This window comes from Barbus barbus, assembly GCF_936440315.1.
Source record: "Barbus barbus genome assembly, chromosome: 27".
Lineage (NCBI taxonomy): Eukaryota > Metazoa > Chordata > Actinopteri > Cypriniformes > Cyprinidae > Barbus > Barbus barbus.
The window spans coordinates 7,139,564-7,163,985 of NC_136755.1; the positions used below are offsets into that span (position 1 = coordinate 7,139,564).

Here is a 24,422-nt window from a genome sequence, read left to right on the forward strand (position 1 = left end):
ATGAAACAATCCTTTCTATGAAACTTTATGTATACTCTAGTTTGACATCAAATCCCAAGAGTCTTTACTCTACACTCAATTTCAGTGGCTGTGCGTCATTCAAAGGATTAAGGTCAGTAAGAATTGTTTATGTTTTTGAAAGAAGTCTCTTATGCTCACCAAGGCTGCATTTATTTGATCAAAAATACAGTTAAATTCAAAATCAAAGATCAAGTTAAGATCAAAAACAGTAATATTGTGAAATATTATTGCAATTCCAACTCCAATTGCGACTCCTTTCTGTTTGAATATATTTTAAAATGTAATTAATTCCTCTGATGCAAAGCTGAATTTTTGGCATCATTACATCATTAGTCTTCAGTGTCACACCAGAAATCTGCTGATTTGCTGCTTAAGTAATATTCTTACTACTATCAATGTTGAAAATAGTTGTGCTGATTAATATATTTATGGAAACTATGATACATTTTTTTCTGATTTCTGTGATAAAAAGAAATCCAATCAAGCCCAAATTTAATAAACAATCAAATGTAAAAAACAATTCTTTAAAAAAACATTTCCTTTAAAAAAATAAAACACTTAACCCTTAATATAAAAATTTTCAAAATATTTTGGAATCTAAAATTGCTATAAAATTAAAGCCATGTGTCAACTAAGTTTTGTTCCAAATTTAAAGTTGATATCACAAAAATTGTGATTTTGTTTAGATCCTAATTATTTTGAGATACTGGATTTTAGTGTTGTCAAAAATATTGATATTTCGATAAATATCGATACTGAAATATCTGAACGGTACCAATATTAATTTCCCGAAGTATCGATACACCAATACTAGCCGAGCTGTCACTTTCACTTCTCTTCAAAGGCGCGTGGACAAGCACCACACCTGACCGCACTGGTCTCCTTCGCTCTGGTTAAATAGCAAAAGTGAAGTGAATAGAAAGATGACTGCTCTGGTTGTTAAAGAACACAGCAGGAGCGCTATCTGTAGGGATCTATGATCTCCGCGATGCAGAGAACGCGCACGGAATCCAGTCATAAAAACGGAATTTACAGTTTAACGCGGAATGTCACGGAATTTGTCAAAGTTTGGATGAATTAATCAAAAGTAGGTCATTACACTTAAATCAAATCACGATATGGACTAGTATCTGTAAATATTAAGCTGCAAAAGTGGATTTAAATATGAATCCTGCATGTTCTGCGCGTCTCTGTGTGAATGTGCTGCACGTGCGGTTGTGTTTACTAATGTGGCGCTCGCGGTGATTTCAGCGTCTGCCGTCTCAATGAGGACATAAATACATCAACAATATCTCCAGAACTGATCTGAAAGGCACTTTACGAGCACTTTACCATTTAATTTGAGTAAAACTAGTGTCATATCATACACACACAGAACTTTAGAAGTATTCACGGCAACCCGTCAAAATAAAAGTTCGGTTTAACAGCCTATTAAAGACCGTGTGCCAGAAATAGGCTATATTACTATTATTTAGTAGAATGTACATAATACTACTACTTACTACTACTGTTAATTTTTTTAAAGAAATAATCACAAAATATTTTAATTTTAATAGTAAATCCCCTTCATTTGCCAAAAATGTAAATGTTTAATTTTCATTAATTCAAATATAAATTAATTAAAATTGTTTTATGCCTTCATCTGATATCCAGTAAAATTTAAATACACAACACAGAATTTCTGAGGGGGAAAACACATTTCATAAGGCTACTGTAAGAATAAATAAAAATTGTTTTTATGCATTCAAATAATAGACATGCTAAAACACAGAATTTGGTAACAATAAAACATAAGGTGAGAAAAAAATAAAACATTTCATACGGCCCTAAACGTGTCATTTTTGTTACACTTTTAATAAATTAAATGTTAAATTGTATAATTTTCATGATTTTAATGAATTAGACATGCTTTTAGATTAATAGCATTTAATTTGACCATAAAAAAAAAAAGAGTCCAGAAAAATTCAAACGGAAAAAAACGGAATCCAGAAAAATTAAAATGGAAAAAATTGAATGTAGAAAGAAATTTAACGGAATTTGGGGACAAATAAAACGGATTTCATAGGGCCCTATATCTGGAAATATTTTGGTTATGAAGGAAATGAGAAGATCAACAAATAGAACTTTGGATTTTAATTAGTACATGTATTAGTAAACGTTAGTTTCAATTAACATTTAACTAAGATTAATAAAAGATTAATAAATAAATCAACAAATGCAGTACCTCAAGACATTTTTTTGTTCATGTAAAATATACCACATGTTCTCGACTTGTTACATTTATCTTTAAATTAAAAAAATTACCCCCTTAATATTGTGCCAGTTTTTTTCTCCGTGGTATCGAAAATGGTATCGAGTATCGATATTTTTCAAGGTATCGTATCGAAGTTAGAAATTCCAGTATCGTACTGGATTTTTGACTTTCATGAACTGTAAGCTCTTACCACCAAAATTAAAACAAAAATTGTTTTACTTTACATGTAATGAATCTAGAATATATGAAAGTTTCACTTTTTGAAAAAAAAAAAAAAACTCTCTCACAATATTCAATTTTTTAAGATGCACCTGTACTTTTGTTTCCCTCTCTCCATAACAGTTTTGCTATAAAAATTTCACTAACGACAACATTTTAAAGTGAGAATAACATGAAATATAATATAATAAACATTTAAATAAGCACTAAGATGTGCATTTCCAGCATCACTAATCGTGATTCAAATTAGCCCACATATTTCTCTCATCTGGCTTGGCTCAGCATATGAGGACATGAAATACTCTTGCTCATGTGTGCAGAATGATGCTAGCTTGATAAATGATTCAGAAGAAGGACTGGCGTGACATCTAAAAGCACTAGTAATCAGATATCAGTGTTCTCCAGGCAAAAAAAGACCACACAATTCCCCACAATGCATTGCAGCCTCAAATTCATCTGCTTGGTGAATTCGAGCAGTAAATGATAAAAAAGTGTAGCCTAATCTGCATTCTATATTCTCGGTGAACAGCATCTGCATGTTTGTTTTCTGCACTCCCATTCTCTTTCTCCCTGCTCTCCACTCGCTGCTTTGATCTGCGCTTCCTCATATCAGTGTTTCTGGGTCCGTGGCAGTGCTCCCTCTTGGAAATGAATCAGCCTGTCTCCCTGAGTGATAATAATCATAATTTAGAGCTGGATCTGGACTAACACTCCTTTGAAATGAAAATGAAATGAAAAGAAAGCAGGGTAAGTCTTTATCATAGTAATCAGGTTGATTTAGGTGCGTGTATATGGGGTCTGAATGGCTGGGAGACATGAGCGGAGAACAATGGGCTGAAATGTGGCAGCTTGGCCTATCAAAGCGACCCGTGGCCTTCAGCTGCTTTGTCTGCCGTCGTGCCTCGAGCTCTAAACTGTGGGCGCTGATAAGTACAGACAGATTAAGAGGGCACCTTTTATCAAACGTCTCACTGTGCAGAATGTATTACAGCAAGACAAAGCCTGACACTTTTGGGGTCAACTAGAAGCGGGTGAAGTGGGTCCCAGTGTCCTGACAGGACCTAATAGAGTGAGAACTTGTGGGTAGCTGTACTCTCTCAATCACAAATACCACTTTACACAGACACGCTGGCAATGCCGCTGGTGCCAGACCCAGTGCCCAATTTGGCCCCGTTCCACGTGTTGCCAACAAGGAAAAGCAGAAAAATAGCCTCAGCTATGAGCCTTTAAACCTGCTGGTGTTAAACCAGCAATGATAAACATCAGAGACTGAGAGTCAAGATAATATCCTCTGTGTAAAGTGTGACTACACTGTCACAAATCAAAACTAGATTATTAGATCTCGAATCTATAGTTTTTTTAAAGTGATGCGTGAAGTCGTGGACACGCATCGCAGAGCTAGTGCAAGATGAGCATTTGTGGTTAAAACATATACATATTTTGTTTTTTGTTTAGAAAATGACCGATCATTTCACTAGATAAGACACTTATTCCTCTGCTGGGAATGGGATCTTGTAGAGCACTTTGAAGCTGCATTGAAACGGCAATTTGGACCTTCAGCCCATTGGACACCATTGAAGTCCACTATATACAGAAAAATCCTGGAAAAAAAGTGTTTGCAATACAACAGATAAACTAATTTACACACAAAAAATACATTCTCATATTTATAAGAGTATTTGTAATACATTCCTATTAAAGAGTATAGGGCCCACATTTACAGGAAAAGAAAATGACAGTTGCTGTTTTTAAAGGAGTAAATGTGTCCCTACACAACAGCTGGCATATTAACATCTAGATTGCTTTTAGTTTTTTATTATCTATAATTTAGTGATTTATAACTGCCCTTCTGATATACAACTGTAAACAAACAAGTTATATGCAGCCTATACTATAACATTTATAGTATACTATATACTTTTTGTGATTCAGAAGTGTGCATATGATGGACACTTTACTATCCCATGACTCATGAGGGATGCGTACATTGAGAACGTACTTGTTTAGCAGCTGAGAAGTAATTACTCAAAATATGTACCTACTGAAGAGAGTATGAGATTTTGGACGCAGTCTGAGAGTAAGTGGGTTGAATCAGATTCAGTGAATCGTTCATGGGCATTACTCAATTGACTCTACTGAACCACAAGTGAACTAATTTCATTAGTCTTTTTGCTCATTGTTCATACAGTATTTCAGCTTAAAGATACACATTCACGGCATAGTTTTGTTATTGTAATCAATTAATAATGGTATTCTAAAAAAACTTTGATATCAATAAACAGGCTTGATATTTGTCATTGTTTTCCATACGAGATCCAACTGCAAGGTTCAATCGATAAACGCTACTTATTATACTTCTTAAATAGCACAGAAATAAAGTTTTTTAAACAAATTATATTTGAATAGACCAAATACTATGAGAATCACTTGAGTGATCTGCAGTTTTCAACTAAAAAGAAATGTAGCCCCTAAATATTCAATTTTATGGGTCATTGCCACCTTCGTCATTGTTTGTCTGGGGCATTGCATGTGATCCACCTGCTGGACCAACACTAATCTGTCAAAAACCAGCTTGGAAATTCATGCTGGTGTCATCTCAAGGGTGTTTTAACAATTTTGTAGATTTCAGCAGAACACGGTCCTTTAGAAGTAGTTCAGCGGAGAAGCAAACACCAAGATGACCCTCCCCAGACACACTCAATCACTCTCACCACAACAGAGGAGCCCAAATCTCAGAGAAGTGAAGAGGTCGTCATTAGTCACCGGAGAAAACGGGCCGGCCCATCCATCACTGGCCCGTTAACCCACTTCTCCATACAGGAATTTCTTAATTTGGACCTGTGCTCAACACATTATCTCCTTACAATTCTTTTTATGGGTTGGAGAGATAAGATGAATTATATGACCTCTTTGGGATGACGTTGACAAAAATCTCAGCCGCCCAGATGGTCCTCTTGGTTTAAAACCTAGACACTTCTATCCTTACTGGAGAAACAAAAATCATGATTTCTTGAGAAGTGTATGTGTTCATTGAATCCTTACCAACTGCATTTCACTGGGCCGTCAGGGTGAGTGTGGAGCACATGAGTAACCAATTGATCAAATTACATTTAATAGAGTTGAAATCATAATTGCTTTAGGCCTCGTCAGTTTCTGGGCAATGGATACATGTAATTACAGTTATTAATCAGTCCACTGGATGAGGGAAAAATGTACTTATTTTATTGAAAACAAATGATACGTTTTATGGTTTGACAGCATAAGGAAGGGTCTTTGGAGGTGTCACCAAAAATATTTTGCCATTAATGCACACTATACACTCTTAGAAATAAAGGTTCTTTATTGGCATCTAGTTCTACAAAGAACCTTCAACATCAATTAAATGTTTCCATTGCACAAAAGGTTCTTTATAATGGAAAACGGTTCTTCAGATTAATAAAATGTTCTAAAAATGGTTCTTTTGGTTCTTCTATGGCATCACTGCAAAAAACCACGCTTTTGGAACATTTATTTTTAAGAAATGGATGGCCAGTATGATGGTAAATATCACAAGATGGTAGAAATGTATCAACCAGTAGATTCTGGTATACTGTTTATACCACAGATCTATCAATTATAAGTGGGCAGAAATGCTTTAAATTATTTACACATGTGAGCTACCAAAAAACATGTAGGAATGTCAAAATACACTAAGCCCCTTTCACACTGCACGTTGGTCCCGGAAAATTGCCGAGAAATTGCCGGAGTGCCTTCCGGAATGCAACCACGACCCGGGATTGATTCCGGGACCAATCCCGGGTTGGGGACCTAGTAACATTGCCGGGTTCAGTCCCGGAACGAGCGCTGTGTGAACAAAAGCCGGAGCCAATGCCGTAATGGATGTGTCGTAGTGATGACGTAGTTATCGTGCGACTCTTTGAGCGGGTGTTTTCAATAATACAGCCCTGCAGTGCCGGAGGGACTAGTCTGTGTTTTAAACTCGGAGAGCGGTGAATAACAAAATATGTTTATAAAGCAGTACAAACACTTCCGCTTTGATTCTTGATGTTTGTCCTGTTTCTTGGCTGTAGCGTTTTCGACTCACTATACGTCTCATGATGACATCATGTGTCATTCCGGGACTTTTACGGGTTGTGTGTAAACGCACGCACAGATTCCGGGAAATCACTGGCAGTGTGAACGCAGCAAATCTAACGACCTGGGAACAATTGCCGGAACACATTACCCGTGTATTTTCCGGAATCTCTGTGTGAAAGGGGCTAGAGTGACATGTTGCAAAAAAGTTGAATTTACATTTGTGGTTGGCAAGCAATGATGCAACTTGCTGCATTCATACAGAATTAATTTGATGTGCTTCCACTGAGACTCAACTGAATAATCATGCTTTGCATCCAAAAATGGGAAAATGATCAAATGAGAACAACAATGCTATCATTTACTAAATATTTAACTCATTTGACTATCCAAAAATATCTTTACCACATTTTTATTTACAATATAAACTACTGGTTACGGTGGTATAAAATCATAGCATGAAATACGATTTTGTTTAACTGCCCACTTCAATTGTTCCGGTGCCTCTTTCTCTATTTCTGTATATTTTTGGAAAGGATATATTTCATTTCATGTTCTAAGTCAGAGATTTCAGGCCAAGTCGCTTACATCACACTTGAGGGCAAGAAAGTAGATGTGTGAATGCCAAACTCAAACACACAGTCCTCTACATGCTGTCTGTATAAGGTTTCTCTCATCACACGAGCTATGCACGACATGAGTAATGCTACAGTCACGCTCACTTACACACACAGCTAAAAGAAGGCCTAGACTACAGCAGCCCACAACACTCTCCATTAACACGCCATTAGCTGTATGTGTGAGAGAGAATCAAAGGAATAGTTTGGACTGAAAAACTACCATGTATCAAATGTACCAGCATTTGAACATTTTGCATATACTGACATGAAATATTTCACACTCACTCAGGCTTTAACGGAGTCCATTTTCACTTATTATAAAAGTTTCACAGAGTAAAGAAATCTTTAAAAATGTTATTGCCTAAGAAGATATTTTGAAGAATGTTTGTAACCAAATAGTTGACGGAAGCCATTCACATTAATAGTATTTGTTTTCTCTACTATGGAAGTCAATAGCAACCAGCAATAGCCAGTTTTATCGCCCGCATTCTTCAAAAAAACAGCCCCAACGCTTGTGTCTCCATGAATTAGTGGTTTGGAACAAGAAGGTGAGTAAATGATGACAACATTTTTGGGTGAACTATCCCTAAGGCATTTTGACTTTAAATTGTTGCTTCTGCCTAAAATAACAGTCTATCATCCATAATAAAGTTTCCTCCAGAAAAAAATAAAAATCCTCTTTTGTCCTTTCACATTAAAACTGACATCCTCTGGCATATTTAGAAGTGTTTTTCACTAGTAAACAATGCTTAATCTGTGCATATTTCTCTTCTGATTTAGATATGACAAATTTTTCACTGGAGAAAGCAATATTATGGATAGAGGACTCGTTTGAAGATAATGATGGATTTGTTTCTTAAGAAAATACAGTTCCCTATCTGTCGGTCACTACGAGTTATGTCGTGACGACATTAGGGGATTTACTTGAGAGCCCCGACTGCCTCTGATAAGAGAAAACGCCAATGAAATTTGGCTAGTGGATTTTGCATACCTGAGCCACTCCCCGTGCATACGGGTATAAAAGGGCGACAGGTGCATCCACTCATCAGATTTTTGCTTCGGAGCCGAGTGGATGAGAAATCTTCAAAACAGATCAGATCTCCACAAAGCCGTCTGCCTCGAAGTTTGTTCCTGGGTGGCGTTACGGTGCAGACAGCGGTGTCCCTGCAGCAGCGATTCCCCTGGGCACTTCACCTGAAAGAGCAAATTTCTAAAACACTGGGCGGTTCGCGTCTTTTTAAAGATGCCGTTCCGTCCGTGTTCTCTTGGTTGCGGTCGCTTCCTGTCCTCGGATGACGGTCACGAGCGTTGTCTTCAGTGTCTGGGCATCCAGCACGCTGAAGATGCGTTTGTGGATGAGTCATGCGCCTGTTGTGGGCGTATGAACATGGCAACGCTGCGTTCTCGCCTTTCCTTTCTGAAAGGATTGGCACCCTCTGCCGCCACCCGTCCCGGTCTCTCTGGCTCGAGCAGAGGACCGCCGGCTGGCGCTCTGGGAGATCTGAGGGTGACGGTAAGAGCTTCTCCGCCGGGCACGTCCCCGCGGACCTCTTACTCCTCCCGCAGCGCTTGTTCCGTCCGGTTCCCGAGTGATTTCGCTGGTTCGCCTCACGGGGCCGCCAGCATTTCATTCGGTGCGCCGCCCGAGGATCAGATGTCGATCGCGGCATCGGGGGATGGGCTTTCGTCCTCTGAGGATGAACGATCGGCGGGGCTGCCGTACGTGGATATTCCCCAGGTGGAGAGAGCGGTTGCGGTGCACCTGTGCCCGCAAAACGCCGCCACCTGGAGGAATCGTCCGCGTCTCCCGTCCAAAGCCTGTAAGCTGACGGCCGCACTCGCCAACAAGGCCTACAGCGCTGCGGGCCAGGCCGCCTCTGCCCTGCATGCCATGGCCATCCTGCAAGTTCACCAGGCCAAGGCACTAAAACAAATGCACGAGGGTAGTCCCGACCCGGGGTTGATGCAGGAGCTGCGCACGGCGACTGACTTCGCTCTCCGGGCGACGAAAGTCACGGCGCGGTCCCTCGGGAAGGCGATGTCCACGTTAGTGGTCCAAGAGCGCCATCTCTGGCTCAATCTGGCCGAGATGAAGGACGTCGACAAAGTACGCTTTCTCGACGCCTCCATCTCCCAGACGGGGCTATTTGGCGACACTGTCGAGGGTTTTGCCCAGCAATTCTCGGCAGTACAAAAGCAGACGGAGGCAATTCAGCACATCCTCCCTAAACGGCGGGATGCTCCAGCTGCCACCGCTGGCCCAAGGGCCAGGCCCCAGTCTGCTGGTCGCCGTGGGCGCCCTCCTGCGTCCTCCAGAGCTGCTCCGCCCCGTGCTGAGTCGTCACCTAGGCCGGTGCGTCGAGCCTCTCGCAGGAGTGCGGCGCCCCCTGCGCCTCAGCCGGCCGCCAAGTCCTCCAGGAAGACGACAAAGCGGCCCTGACGCGCACAACCCGGAGATGGAGGAATTTGCTCTTTCCCAGGAGACGACGAGGCTAGCGTCGCTCCTTCCCCCGGAGGAGGGCCGGGTGGAGAATCCTGTGTTTTCTTTTCTTTCTGTTCCGCCACTGGCTCAAGGGCCAGTGGTACCCACATTGTCAAAGAAAGAGCAATTTCCCTTCCCTCCGGGTTCCCAGGTCTGCGGGCTGACAGTGTGCGACGCAATGCCTCCTCACTCTCACCCGAGACCCATATTGCCAGTGGCCAAGAGAGTGCGGTCTGGGGACGCGATGCCTCCCCGCGCACCTCTAGCCAGTCCCCTTAGGGAGTTTTGTGGGGATGAGTCAGAACGCACTGCCTTCTGTTCCATCCAACCTTACTCCCCCTCGCTGCACCACTGCGGGCACATCGATTGGGCCTTTGGTGCCGCTTGCACGGTATCTGGGGGCGTGGCTTGCGCTACCCAGCCCGTCTCGCTGGCTCATTCACACAGTTCGACTCGGCTATGCGATTCAGTTCGCCAGGCGGCCGCCCAGGTTCAGCGGCATCCTCGAGACTTCGGTGGCAGTCCGAGATGCACCTGTCCTGCGCGAGGAGATTGCTGTCCTTCTGGCAAAGGGTGCAATCGAGCCGGTCCCTCCAGCCGAGATGAGGCAGGGGTTTTTACAGCCCCTACTTCATCGTGCCCAAGAAAGGCGGTGGCCTTCGGCCAATCCTGGACCTGCGAGTCTTGAGTCGGGCCCTACACAAGCTCCCGTTCAAGATGTTGACGCAGATGAGTTCACTCCGTGGATTGGTTTGCAGCGATCGACCTGAAGGACGCTTACTCTCATGTCTCGATTCGCCCTCGACACAGGCCGTTCCTACGGTTTGCGTTCGAGGGGCGGGCATGGCAGTACAGGGTCCTCCCCTTCGGGCTCTCCCTGTCTCCCCGTGCCTTCACGAAGGTGGCGGAGGGCGCCCTTGCCCCGTTACGGGAAGTGGGCGTCAGGATCCTCAACTATCTCGATGATTGGCTCATCCTGGCCCGATCGCGAGAACAGTTGGGTGGTCACAGGGACCTGGTGCTCCGGCACCTCAGCCAGTTGGGGCTTCGGGTCAACTGGGAAAAGAGCAAGCTCTCCCCTGTGCAGAGAATCTCTTTTCTCGGTGTGGAGTTAGACTCTGTGAGTATGATGGCACGTCTCTCGGACGAGCGTGCCCAATCAGTGCTGAACTGCCTGAGTTCCTTCAGAGGCAGGACAGTGGTTCCGCTGAAACAGTTTCAGCAGCTCCTGGGGCATATGGCATCCGTAGCCGCAGTCACGCCGCTCGGGTTGCTTCATATGAGACCACTTCAGCACTGGTTACACTCACGGGTCCCGAGATGGGCATGGCGCCGCGGGACACGTCGTGTCACCATCACGCTATCGTGTCGCCGCTCTTTCAGCCCCTGGTCGGACCTTGCCTTCCTACGGGCCGGGGTGCCCTTAGGACAAGTGTCCCGGCATGTTGTTGTCACAACAGATGCCTCCAGCATGGGCTGGGGCGCTATATGCAACGGGCAGGCAGCCTCGGGGCTCTGGATGGGGCCTCGACTGCTTTGGCACTTCAACTGCCTAGAGCTGTTGGCAGTGCATCTGGCCTTAAAGCAGTTCCGGCCACTGCTCCTAGGCCAGCACGTGTTGGTCCGCACGGACAACACTGCGGCTGTTTCGTACATCAACCGGCAGGGAGGTCTACGATCACGCCGCATGTCACAGCTCGCCCGCCGTCTCCTCCTCTGGAGTCAGTCACAGCTCAAATCGCTGTGCGCCGTCCACATTCCGGGGGAGCTCAATCGTGCAGCCGACGCGCTCTCACGACAGCTCACTTCCCCGGAGAATGGCGACTCCATCCCGAGACGATCCGGCTGATTTGGAGTCGATTCGGGGAAGCTCAGGTAGACCTGTTTGCTTCCCGCAAGTCCTCCCACTGCCAGCTGTATTCCCCCTGGCCGAGGCCCCCCCCCGGCACGGACGCACTGGCACACAGCTGGCCTCGGGCTCTGCGCAAGTATGCGTTTCCCCCAGTGAGCCTGATCGCACAGACACTGTGCAAGGTCAGGGAGGACGAGGAGCAGGTCTTGTTGGTTGCGCCATATTGGCCCACCCGGACCTGATTTCCGGAACTCACCCTCCTCGCGACAGCCCCTCCCTGGCGCATCCCTCTGAGGAAGGACCTTCTTTCTCAGGGGCTCGGCACCATACGGCACCCGCGTCCGGCTCTGTGGAACCGCCATGTGCGGCTCCTGGATGGGACGCGGCAGACTTGAGTGGCCTGCCACAGGCTGAAGTGGAGTCTGTTCGCGGACTGGTGTTCTTCTCGGCGGGAGGACCCCTGAAGATGCACGATTGGAGTGGTGCTTTCTTTCCTGCAAGAGAGGTTGGAGCGCGGGCTGTCGCCCTCCACCTTGAAAGTGTACGTGGCTGCTATTGCGGCCCATCACGATGCAGTGGACGGCCGGTCCCTGGGGAAGCACGATCTCATCGTGAGGTTCCTGAGGGGTGCCAGAAGGTTAAATCCTCCTAGGCCACCCCTGATGCCCTCCTGGGATCTCTCTATTGTCCTGGCTGGACTTCAGAGAGGTCCCTTTGAGCCGCTGGACTCAGTCGAGCTGAAATTCCTGTCGGCCAAGACAGCGCTCCTGACCGCGCTCACTTCCATCAAGAGGGTCGGGGACCTTCAAGCATTTTCGGTAAGCGAAGAGTGCCTTGTGTTTGGGCCGGCCTACTCTCACGTTGTCCTGAGACCCCGGCCTGGATACGTGCCTAAGGTTCCCACCACGCCTTTCCGCGATCAGGTGGTGAACCTGCAAGCACTGCCCTCGGAGGAGGCAGACCCAGCCTTGGCGTTGCTGTGTCCCGTAAGAGCGCTGCGCATATACGTGGACCGCACCCGGAGCTTCAGAAGCTCTGAGCAGCTCTTTGTCTGCCACGGAGGTCAGCAGAAAGGGAAGGCTGTCTCCAAGCAGAGGTTGGCCCACTGGATAGTGGATGCCATCGCCTTGACGTACCAATCCCAAGGCGAGCCGTGCCCCCTCGGGGTGAGGGCTCACTCCACACGGAGTGTTGCCTCCTCCTATGCGCTGGCGCACGGCGCCTCTTTGGCAGACATCTGTAGACCTGCGGGCTGGGCGACACCGAACACCTTCGCGAGATTTTACAGTCTCCGCGTTGAGCCAGTCTCTTCCCGTGTGTTGGGTAACAGGTAAGTGGCGGGAAGAGTTGGCCGGTGTCACGCTTGCTGCGCCATTCCCCCTTACCCGGGGATACGAGCGCCTATTCTCTCCTCCAGTTAGTACCCCGGACGGCGAACCCTGGCGGAGTTCCTCCAGCACCCCCGGCAGTCAGGCTGGGCGGAGCAGTCTGACGCCAGGCCCAGTACCGGTGTTAGCTTGCCCGGGTCTCCGGTCAGCCCCTGTACTCGGCTAGGTGCCCGTGTGGCCTGATTCCCTTCGGGTGATCCCACATGTGTATTCATCCACGGTACGGTTTCCCTCACGGTAAACACGTGTCTTCCCTTTGACAGAGCTCTGTCAGACCCTGCTGGCAGCCTTCCTCCCTTCTCCTAGGTAGGATCTGCCCCAGGGTCCAGGCGTATGTAGCACTGCCCCAGGCTTGGGCCAGTCCATACCAGTGTCTCCACACGTTACCTCCCTTCGGGCAGGGTGTGGCCTCCGTAGCGCCCTTCTCCGGAAGGCTCGCTTCCCCATCGTTACTGCCGGGCTGTAGCAACAAACAGGAAAGACTTGAAGCAGTCTTTCATAGAAGGTCGAAATCCCTTCCGATTTCTGGGGAAAGGAACAGCGGCTTGGCTATCTCCAGCAGCAATGTACTCAGTGGTCCCTGCGGGCACCAAGGTTAGCGAATTTGCGCTGGGGCGACGGGAAGGTTGCGACCTTCGCATCGCATTTGTCTGTCACGCGCTAGCTTGTCAACATCTGCATGCCACAAGGTCGTGACGGGGTTCAGGTTGTGGCGCTTTCCATAGACCCCTAATGTCGTCACGACATAACTCGTAGTGACCGACAGATAGGGAACGTCTCGGTTACGTACGTAACCCTCGTTCCCTGATGGAGGGAACGGAGACGTTATGTCCCCATGCCACAATCTTGAACCATCGCTGGTTGCCAGGGACACGTTCTCGGCTCCTCAGCGGAAAACCTGATGAGTGGATGCACCTGTCGCCCTTTTATACCCGTATGCACGGGGAGTGGCTCAGGTATGCAAAATCCACTAGCCAAATTTCATTGGCGTTTTCTCTTATCAGAGGCAGTCGGGGCTCTCAAGTAAATCCCCTAATGTCGTCACGACATAACGTCTCCGTTCCCTCCATCAGGGAACGAGGGTTACGTACGTAACCGAGACGTTTTTCACTTCACAAGATGTTAACTGATGGACTGGAGTGGTGTGGATTACTTGTGGATTATTGTGATGTTTTTATCAGCTGTTTAGACTCTCATTCTGACGGCACCCATTCACTGCAGAGGATCCAATGGTGAGCAAGTGATGCAATGTTAAATTTCTCCAAATCTGTTCCTAGAAAGAAACAAACTCATCTACATCTTGGATGGCCTGGGTTAGTACAATTTCAGCAAATTTTCATTTTGGGTGAACTATTCCTATAAACACACTTCTTTTCACGAGAGATGGAACGTCATTGTGGTCGGAAGTCTGAGATTTCAAGTTGGAATAGTTCACATCTAACTTTAGATGAAATGCAGCATTAATACAGCTAGTGGTCATTTCAACCAATGAGATTTCACTGTACTACCCAATGCAACATGAGAGAAATAAGCGTCTAGCAGAATCTTGGTTGTCCCTTGTCGTATTTGTGGCTGGTTAGGTAAAACACTCAGATTACAATGAAAGAGTGACCTTAGATTGCCTCAGGACAGTGTTTTGGAAGAGAGGGAAAGGGAACAAAGAGAGGCTGTGTCAGTACATTAAATCCACAAAGTCCAGAGATACAAAGAACTAAAACTAGAAAGAGGTACAGAACATTTAGTGAAAATGAAAACCCAATCTCGTCTGTAGCAGCACGCAAATGAGCAAAATGAATGGTCCTTCCGTGTTTCTTTTCTTGTCCCTGTCATCCTACGTTCCTGCTCTCCTCCCTCACTGCTTCCTTTCTCAGCCCTCTTCCAAATCTCTCGCTTCTTATTTAACCATGGTGCTGACACAGTTATCAGACAGAATGGGAAGGAGGTACTTATAAAATGTGTTTTGGCAGCTCTTGTGTTCTCTGTTTATCATTGTAACTTATCTAGTTGTTCTCAATTAAACAATACTCTATGTATCTTGCATTATGCATTGATTATTTCCTTCTATTTGATGTCTGATGTGATGTATTGCATTCATATAAATTGATAGTTCACTCAAAAATTGAAATTTTCATACCAAAATGTTCCAAACCATGTATTTCTCCTTCTGCTCTTTTCCAAGCTATTACGTTGAATTTAAATTTCAATCTGTCACACAAAGAAGCTGTACTTGCAGATAATATAATTTTTGATGACCAAATGCTAATGGTCTAATCCGATTCAATGATCTATGCTAAGCTAAGCTAAAAGTGCTACCGCCAGACCCGGAGATCGGCTGAATGGATTCAAAAACGGTAAAACTCAACTGTTTAACTATTGGGGAGTTATTAAATGAGCCTATTTCCAAAAAAGAAGTGGAGTGCTCCTTTAAAGTTAAAACGCCTTAATGATTGATTTGGTTCTTACAAAAGTGCATCTTTTCAGATTACAAGATTAATTAATTGTTGGACAGGAGTGGTGTGGATTATTGTGATGTTTTTATCAGCTGTTTGGACTCTCATTCTGACGGCACCCATTCACTGCAGAGGATCCATTGGTGAGCAGGTGATGTAATGCTTAATTTTTCCAAATCTGTTCTGATGAAGAAACAAACTCATCTACATCTTAGATGGCCTGAGGGTGAGTACATTTTTATTTTTGGGTGAACTGTTCCTTTAATTGTCTCCCTTTAGTTTTTCAGGATGACAATATTCTTGTTAATAAGCATCTTGTTCTTAATTGACAAGCCTGGTTAAACAATGGCAAATTAAAAACAATTCAATAATTGATTCACTTTCTTCCCTCGTTCTCTTCTTCGTCTCATTTTCTCTTTTTTTTCGCAGTGGGTGATGAAGTGAATTCTCTCGGGTGAGTGTGAGCTCCTCAGTTTAGGTGGAGGGTCGGGGAACATTGATTCATGTTAGCGCACAGCAGACTTACACTGATTTACACCCGTCTATCTCTCACACTCTCTTCACGCTCTCTATGATTTATATGAGACCTTGTACATCACTGATTATCAAATCCCTCTAAATTCAGCCAGAAAATGCATGAGTGAGGAAACGATAGAGGGCTAAAGAGGGATGAGGATAAAAAAATGTGTAGCAGCACTTAGCATAAGGGTTGCAGTCGACCGCAGACTAGCTGCATATTTAATGTGCCCTTTGGTTGTGAGTTTAATCCTAGCGTTATGATGCTGCAATTACTGGAGAAAGATGGGGATGTTTACCTTTCACTGTAAGGAAACAAAGACATGATTTTTATTCAATGCAGTCTTGTGCTTACATATTACAAACTAAATTGCAAAGGTCACATTAGATTAATTGCATAAACAGTATGGATAAAAACACCTTAGTCCCGTATCAAAATGTAGACATGAATGCTTAGCCAACATATTTCAACTATATGGTTGATAAATTTGCCTCTATTTACTCGTTCTTGTTTTGCAATATCCTGTTCGACAAAAATATGTCAGATTACAGAAGTAAAATGAGTTGCCAACAACATTTCAGGTTGACTTTAACAAGGTTGACTTGAACCACAACCTCAGTACTCATGGGGGCGATAGAGTTAGGCTACAATGAAATGTTATTTGCCATTAAACTAATATGTTAACGTTCAGATAGCTAGCGATAAACATGTTGACAATATAACTAAACAAGCAAGATTCTGTTTAAACTAATGGCATTTGTTGACCTAAAAGAGAAAACTGACAATAATTCACACCAATGCTTGCAATAGCACCCCTAGTAGCGGCATTGGACAGCTTATTAACAAATTCATACTTTTATTCAGCAAAGATGCTTTAAATTGATTAAAAGTGACAGTAAAGACATTTATACTGTTACATAAGATTTGTTTCACAGTTTCCACAAAAATATTATCACAACTGTTTTCAACATTGATAATAATGATAAATGTTTCTTGAGCAGCAAATCAGCATATTAGAATGATTTATGAAGTATCATGTGACACTGAAGATTGGAGTAATTCAGCTTTGATCACAGGAATAAATTACATTTTAAAATATATACAAATAGAAAACAGTTATTTTAAATGGTAAAAAAAAAAAAAAAAAATTGGATATTTTGAATCAATTAAAAGCAGACATGATATTAAAAATATTAATCTTAATGATTTGAAACTTGAAAATGATTGTATGTAAAGCAGGTTCTGACCTAGATGTCACTTATAATTTCTATGTCTTACAATTACCTCTATATATTATTTTTTTTATTGGTAATACTTTAGATTAGGGAACGTTATTAACTAGTTGCTTATTAGCATGCATATTACTAGCATATTAGTACTTACAAAGCACATATTAATGCCTTATTCATTCTGCATGACCATATTTTAGATTCCTTAACTCAACCATATACCTAAACATAACTACATACTCCAACAACTACCATACTTAAGCAGCTAATTTAGCTGGAGTTAGTAGGAGTTTATCAAGGGCAAACCTGTGAATATGTGTTTCCAATTCTAAAGTGTAATTTTATTCTATTATCTCTATAAACATACTTATTTTTAGGTAACTAATAGTCTATTTCCAAACTGTAGAAGTAATGTAAAATGCCTCAATAGCATTTGCCAAAAAAGTGCACAAGTGCATTCCCAAAGATTTTTGAACATCACGGTTCATTGACAGGAACAGAAAGACACTTCACGGGATGGCCGCTAAACGCCACAGAAGCACAGCCTCAAAAAGTACCACAGAATCTAATCAGCACCTCTCTGAACCGAGATCAACAAAAACAATAAATCACAGATTTACTGCTATCAGAAGCCTGCTTGTATCCGAGCCCAGTGCACAAATAAGTATAACCTGGTATAAGAAGCACAAAATCTGGGCCCAGGAGCACCGAACGAAAAACAATGTTTTATTTTACACTCTACTTCAACCTAGAGGTTGAGAATAAGCCAAGGGTTCCTCTAACACAGAACACTTGTCCCTAGCTGTCGAATGTGATGCATTATTTACTTTATTTAGTTATTTTCACCTGCTGCGCACAACGAAACATGACAAATATGTGCAGGTACTTGAAAAATGGATCAGAACAACAAAAACTAACATCAGACCTCTGACTTCACTGAAAGAACCACAACAATTCTTACATTCTCCATCCTTCTGGGCTTGTACCTGGCTTTACCATAGTATTTGAGTGGCACTTCTCAGTATCTGGACATATTAGAGTATTAATGAGCCCATTTGCTGGGAAATGCCTCGCATTTCTTGATCCTATTAAACCCAACATGGCCTTTGACCGGACATCAGTGCGTAGGCACCAAACAGTCTGGCAGCTGTGAACAGACTTATAAATCGGATCTTTTACTGCCCCCCCTGTAGCTCTCTCAAACGGACCATGTACTGAAATCAGTGAAAGGTGTAACTGTCCTTACGGCCTTCAGACACTTTATGGATTTAACGTATCGACTCAAACGTATCTCACAGGGATCACCACTCATATAGAGACAGACAGCCTAAACAACAGCTCGATTTGATTCACTTTACAAACCGAACAAATCAACAAATCCACCATAAATCAATCATATTTATCAGCTCATAAGCTGTGCATTATCAGCCACTGATAAACAGATTTCATTTTAAAATGTCAGTGCTTGGATTCTGTTGATCTTTCATAAAAGGAAGCTATTATGTGCACAGATTCAGTGCAGTAAATATTTATTTAGCGCATGCCACAATTCCAGTACATCCTTGTATAAAACTCACAAGGACGCTGAAGTGTCTGTAAACATCTGTACACAAACACTAAACTGTCTACTTTAAAATATGCTCAATATCAGTGAATAAGGAACAATTTGTGAACATTAACATCCATAAACACCTACAGAATATATATGCACTCTGAATTGTTATTGTTTATTTATTTATTTTAAATAATCTCAAAATTAAGGTCTTAAGTTTAATGCAAGGTCTTCAATGCACCTTTGAACGCAAATTGCCTCTTCTTATTAACTGACATTATCATAGTTTGAAGTATGCCGTGAAGGAAAATACACCCAAAATCAATCATAAAACTAAAACAGATCTCATTTAAATTAAAAAGGGAATAACTAAAAATAAAACAGGCATACAGCAGAGGCTTGATGGAAATAGACCACAGAGGCAGGAGTGAAAATAAATGCAGCAAGAGAGGTTTTGCAACATTAATGCAATGCACAGAATGTCACTGCTTCTCAAATTCAGTTTGTATTAACAAATGCATTTAAATAAAACATATTCGACTCATGCATGATAGCTGACAATGATGCACTCGTTGCCTTTTAAATGCAGCGTTGCCTTAATATAATCATTCAATGCATCATGCGAACCTATCCAAACACTTACCGGCAAACGGCGAGCAGAAAGAGGCGCGTGATCGGTTCAGTTAGTCAGATAATGGTGTGTATCTGTCGTGTCGTTGCAGATAATGTCATTGTTTGGGTTTGTTTGATGTGTGTGGACGGTGTTGCATCTACAGAAGAGCGCGGCGAGCGACTGACGAGCGAGTGAGCGAGCGGCGCTCTCCAGATCCAGCCTCCTCCCGGCTCGCGCGTCTCCATGGTTACACACCTGATCCGCTGGGCCCTATTGGGCAGGTGTGTAACCATGGAGACGACCGGATAAAATGCTAAATATTTCGTCCCCTGGCGCAAATTACACGGCATAATCACACGTGGTTATTAGGAGGCTTAATGAACTTACTTCTCATCAACATCAGCCCATACATCCTGACCAGGCACACAATTACAGTACTCTTGTTTACTGTCTTCTTCAGGCTTCTTTTTCCTGAAAATGGGAACATGTGCAGATTTGAAACCATAAAGATTGCCTAAAGGTTTGGCCTTTTAATAAATACATTTTTATTAAGTATTTATTTAAAATGTACTAACTAAAAAGTAATATTTCACTGTATCCCGCTGTAATCATATGATTTTTCTACATAAAAACAATGTAGGACGGCTAATTCACATGAAAGTCTTTCTATCTACAGCATGATGGTTACAACATAAATATTTATCACTTTTTTTTGTAGTTTTGACTGCATTCAAGCCAAAATTACTATCCGTAGAAACACAAAAACTATTACAAATTAATTATACTTGAAGATAAAACCTAAAATATGTAAAAACACATTTTTATTTTGTTTAGTTGAAGTACTAAAATAACTGATAATTACTGCAAATAAACTAAAACCAAAATTTTATGAAAACATATGAAAAAAAACTTTTTTTTTTACTTTTTTTTGTTTTTGATTAATCAGAACGCTGTTAACATCAGAATGTTGTCAACCATTCAGCCCTGTTACTCAAGTTACTGTAAAAATATACAATAATTTTTCTTTAATTTATTGAAATGCGATTTAATGTCAATTTATGTATTTAAGATCATGGGATATTCAATTCAATTCAAGTTTATTTGTATAGCGCTTTTCACGATGCAAATATTTGCAAAGCAGCTTTACAGAAAATTAAAGTTTCTACATTAAATTTAGTAGAGGCTTATCAGTGGTGACCATCTCAAGTTGATGTCTATATGGCAGAAATGTATGGTAAAAATCAAGCAGTTACTGTAGTTAATGTCATGTAATGCAAAATTTGGTAGTTTTGTATGTTGTCTGAGGGTTGGCATCATCTGAGGTCCTCTGGGGCGTTGGCATAGTCTCTTCTCAGATGTTCGGTCATCACAGGTCTTTGTAAGGGCTGGATCCAGATTGAAGCTTGTGTTATTCCTAGTTTCCACAACAGAGAAGGTAATTATTAGCGTGGCTGCTGTTCCAAAAAATCATGTGTTCAACCCAAGCAAAAGAATGAAAATGTGCATTTGATCATATGTAACTGAGGTACAAGGTTATGAGATGCATTATGTGAATGCTTGGCTAAAGAGATGTGTCTTTAATCTAGATTCAAACAGAGAGAGTGGAATAGCCTTCCTGATAATGTTCGGGGTTCAGACACAGAGTTTGGCAGCCAAATGCGAAAAAGCTCTACCTCCTTTAGTGGACTTTGCTATCCTAGGAACTACCAAGAGTTCAGAGTTTTGTAACGTTAGGGAGCGGGTTGGATTGTAGCGTGATAGAAGACTAGTTACATTTACATTTAGTCATTTGGCAGATGCTTTTATCCAAAACGACTTACAATTGGGGAATACAAAAAGCGATTCATCTTGAAGAGGCAATCAGACAGAGGAAGTGCTCGTAACACCAAGTCTCAGTCATTGTTCAAATAAGTACAAGCTAGTAAGGGAAGGAGAGAAAGATAGAGGGAAAGTTTAGGATGAAGTCAAGTAAGAGATTAGTTTTCAGTTGTTGCTTGAAGATTGACAGGGATCAAGCATTCCGGATAGGGGTGGGAAGATTATTCCACCAGCCAGGAATGGTGAACGAGAATGTTCTGGAGAGTGATTTTGAGCCTCTCTGTGATGGTACCACAAGGCGTTGCTCACTAGCAGATCTCAGACTTCTGGAGGGGATGTAGGTTCGTAATAGTGAGTGGAAGTAGGAGGGTGCTGAGCCTGTGGTAGTTCTGTATGCAAGCATCAGTGTCTTGAACTTGATGCGAGCTGCCACTGGTAGCCAGTGCAAGGAGATGAAGAGAGGTGTAAGTAACATGGGCCCTTTTGGGCTCGTTGAAGACCAGTCGTGCCGCTGCATTCTGAATCATTTGTAGAGGTTTGATTGTGTTTGATGGCAGACCAGCCAGAAGAGCATTGCAGTAGTCCAGCCTAGAAACGACAAAGGCCTGGACAAGAAGTTGTGCAGCATGCTGTGTCAGAAAGGGCCTGATCTTTCTGATGTTGTGTAGTGCAAACCTGCAGGATCGAGCAGTCTTTGCAATGTGCTCTTTGAAGGTCAGCTGGTCATCAAAGATTACACCAAGATTTCTGACCGAAGTTGATGGGGTAATCATTGATGAGTCATGCTGTAGAGTCAGAGTGGCAGGGAAGACAAGAAGCTCCGTCTTTGCCAGGTTGAGCTGTAAGTGATGTTCTTTCATCCATGCCGAGATGTCCGCCAGGCAGCCTGAGATCCGTGCAGCTACCGTTGGGTCATCTGGTTAAAAAGAGAGATAGAGCTGTGTGTCATCGGCATAGCAGTGATAGGAGAAGCCATGTGCCTGTATGATGGGACCCAGCGATGTAGTGTATGTGGAGAAGAGGAGGGGTCCAAGAACCGATCCCTAAAAACTCCAGTGACCAGTTGATGTGGTTTGGATATCTCCCCTCCCCAGACCACCCTGAAAGATATACCGGTGAGATAGGATTCAAACCAGCGAAGTGGAATCCCAGTGATGCCCAGTGATGAGAGGGTAGACAGGAGAATCTGATGATTGACAGTGTCAAAAGCAGCAGAAAGATCCAGCAGAATGAGGACTGATGATTTGGAATCGGCCTTTGCAATTCGCAGGGCTTCAGTGACTGAGAGTAGCACAGTCTCTGTTGAATGGCCACTCCTGAAACCTGACTCTTTAGCATCCAGTTTGTTGTACTGTGAAAGAAACAGTGAGAGCTGGTTGAAGACAACTCGTTCGAGTGTTTTCGCTACGAATGGAAGGAGAGAGACAGGTTTGTAGTTTTCTAAAAGAGAAGTGTTTAATGTAGGTTTTTTGAGCAGTGGGGTTACCGAGCCTGCTTGAATGCTGTGTGGAAGATGCCTGTGAGGAGAGATGTGTTGACACTTTACACTATGTGCACTATGGACACTTTACACTATGGGCACTTACACTTTACACTATGTGCACTATGGACACTTACACACACTGCTGCGTGTGCACAATCTCACAAAAGACTCAGCAATATATGTATGTTTACATGCTCATGCACTACAAATCATCCTGCACTGTTCCCCAATCAGCTGCTGACTCAAATGTCTCTCTTTGCACATGTACAGTATTTGTGAAGCATTCGTATAGTTTGTATTTTTTTATCTTCTATTTTTTAGTTTGTATAGGGTAATATTTATGTGAAGCATTCGTATAGTTGTATTTTTTTTATCCTTTATTCTTTTAGTTTGTATAGGGTAAATACTTATATATAGTATACTTATAGTTAAATCTGTCAGTAGGTTAGTAGTGTATAGGTTTATAGTGTTTTTTACTTCATTGTTGTATGTCTGTATTTATGTAGCACTGTGGTCCTGCGAGACACGACATTTCGTTCCACTGTATGTCCCCACATGTAGCGGAATGACAATAAAGCTCAACTTGACTTGACTTGATAATGTGTGTGAGCGCCGGTAAGAGTGTGGGAGAGATTGTTTGGAGAAGGTGTGAGGGGATTGGGTCGAGAGGACATGTTGTAGGATGGCTGGAGAGGAGAAGTTTGGATACTTCTGCCTCGGTGAGGGGACAGAAGGAGAAGATGGGAGTTAGAGCAGTGGATGTGGTTGATTGGAGGTCCTGTGTGTGTGGAGTTGAGAACTGGTATACAGGAGCTAAACCATTAAGGGCCTTAAAAGTAAGTAGTAATATTTTGTTACTGATACGGAACTTAATAGGTAGCCAGTGCAGAGAATGTAAAATTGGGGTAACATGGCCATATTTTCTTGACCTGGTAAGGACTCTAGCAGCTGCATTTTGGACTACCTGTAGCTTGTTTATTTGAAGATGCAGGACATGAATGCATGAACTAGATTTTCTGCATCAGAAACAGGTAGCATGTTCCGTAGCTTGGCAATGTTTCTAAGGCAATGGGAAATATGATTTTCAAAAGACAAGTTGCTGTCTAATATAACACACACATTTTTGACTGTAGAAGAAGTAACAGTACATCCGTCTAGATGCAAATTGTAATCTACGAGATTCTGTGTACTGTTTTTTGGTCCATTAAGTAATATCTCGGTCTTATCCAAATTTAATAGGATAAAATAATTGGTCATCCAGTCTTTTACATTTTTAACACACTCTGTTAGCTTAGATAATTTAGAAGTTTCAGCTGGTCTTGTTGAAATGTATAGTTGAGTATCATCAGCATAACAATGGAAACTAATCCTGTATTTTCTAATAATATTACTAAGGGGCAACATGTATATTGAAAATAGCAGAGGGCCTAGGATAGATCCTTGTGGCACTCCATACTTTACTGGATTTAATTAAGATGGTTCCCCGTTTAAATAGGCAAAGTGATAGTAATCGGAAAGGTAGGATCTAAACACATTCTTATGTTTACACTGAGCCCAGATCTGGATCCTCTTTATGTGGAGTGTTTTCTCTGTGCAGATAGCAGTGTGGGATATGTTATGATGCTGCTACACAATTGGATTAAGAGGTTTATGGATTATGAAGACCTAAATGGGCTGACAAGGCAGTGATAGTCACCTGGAAAGTGAGTACTATTGGATTAATGGTGGCCCAGGCTCGAACCTGCCAGAGTGAATTAAAGCAACGGCCACTCTGGAGAGGTTCAGCTATGCTTGCTTTTGCTCCTGGACATGAGTAATGTTTGCTGATGCTGGTGTTATCCCTGTGTGAG

General features: G+C 42.8%; 1 protein-coding gene across 1 annotated transcript in view; it reads right to left on the minus strand.

Moving 5' to 3' along the window:
* LOC306847410 (regulating synaptic membrane exocytosis protein 3-like) overlaps positions 1-19,488 on the minus strand; it is a 77,776-nt gene extending 58,288 nt beyond the window's left edge. Inside the window, exon 1 of the mRNA XM_079381341.1 lies at positions 19,302-19,488. The gene's annotated coding sequence lies outside the window, so the exon portion shown is untranslated. The remainder of the gene's footprint in view (positions 1-19,301) is intronic.
* Between the last annotated feature and the right edge of the window lie 4,934 nt (positions 19,489-24,422).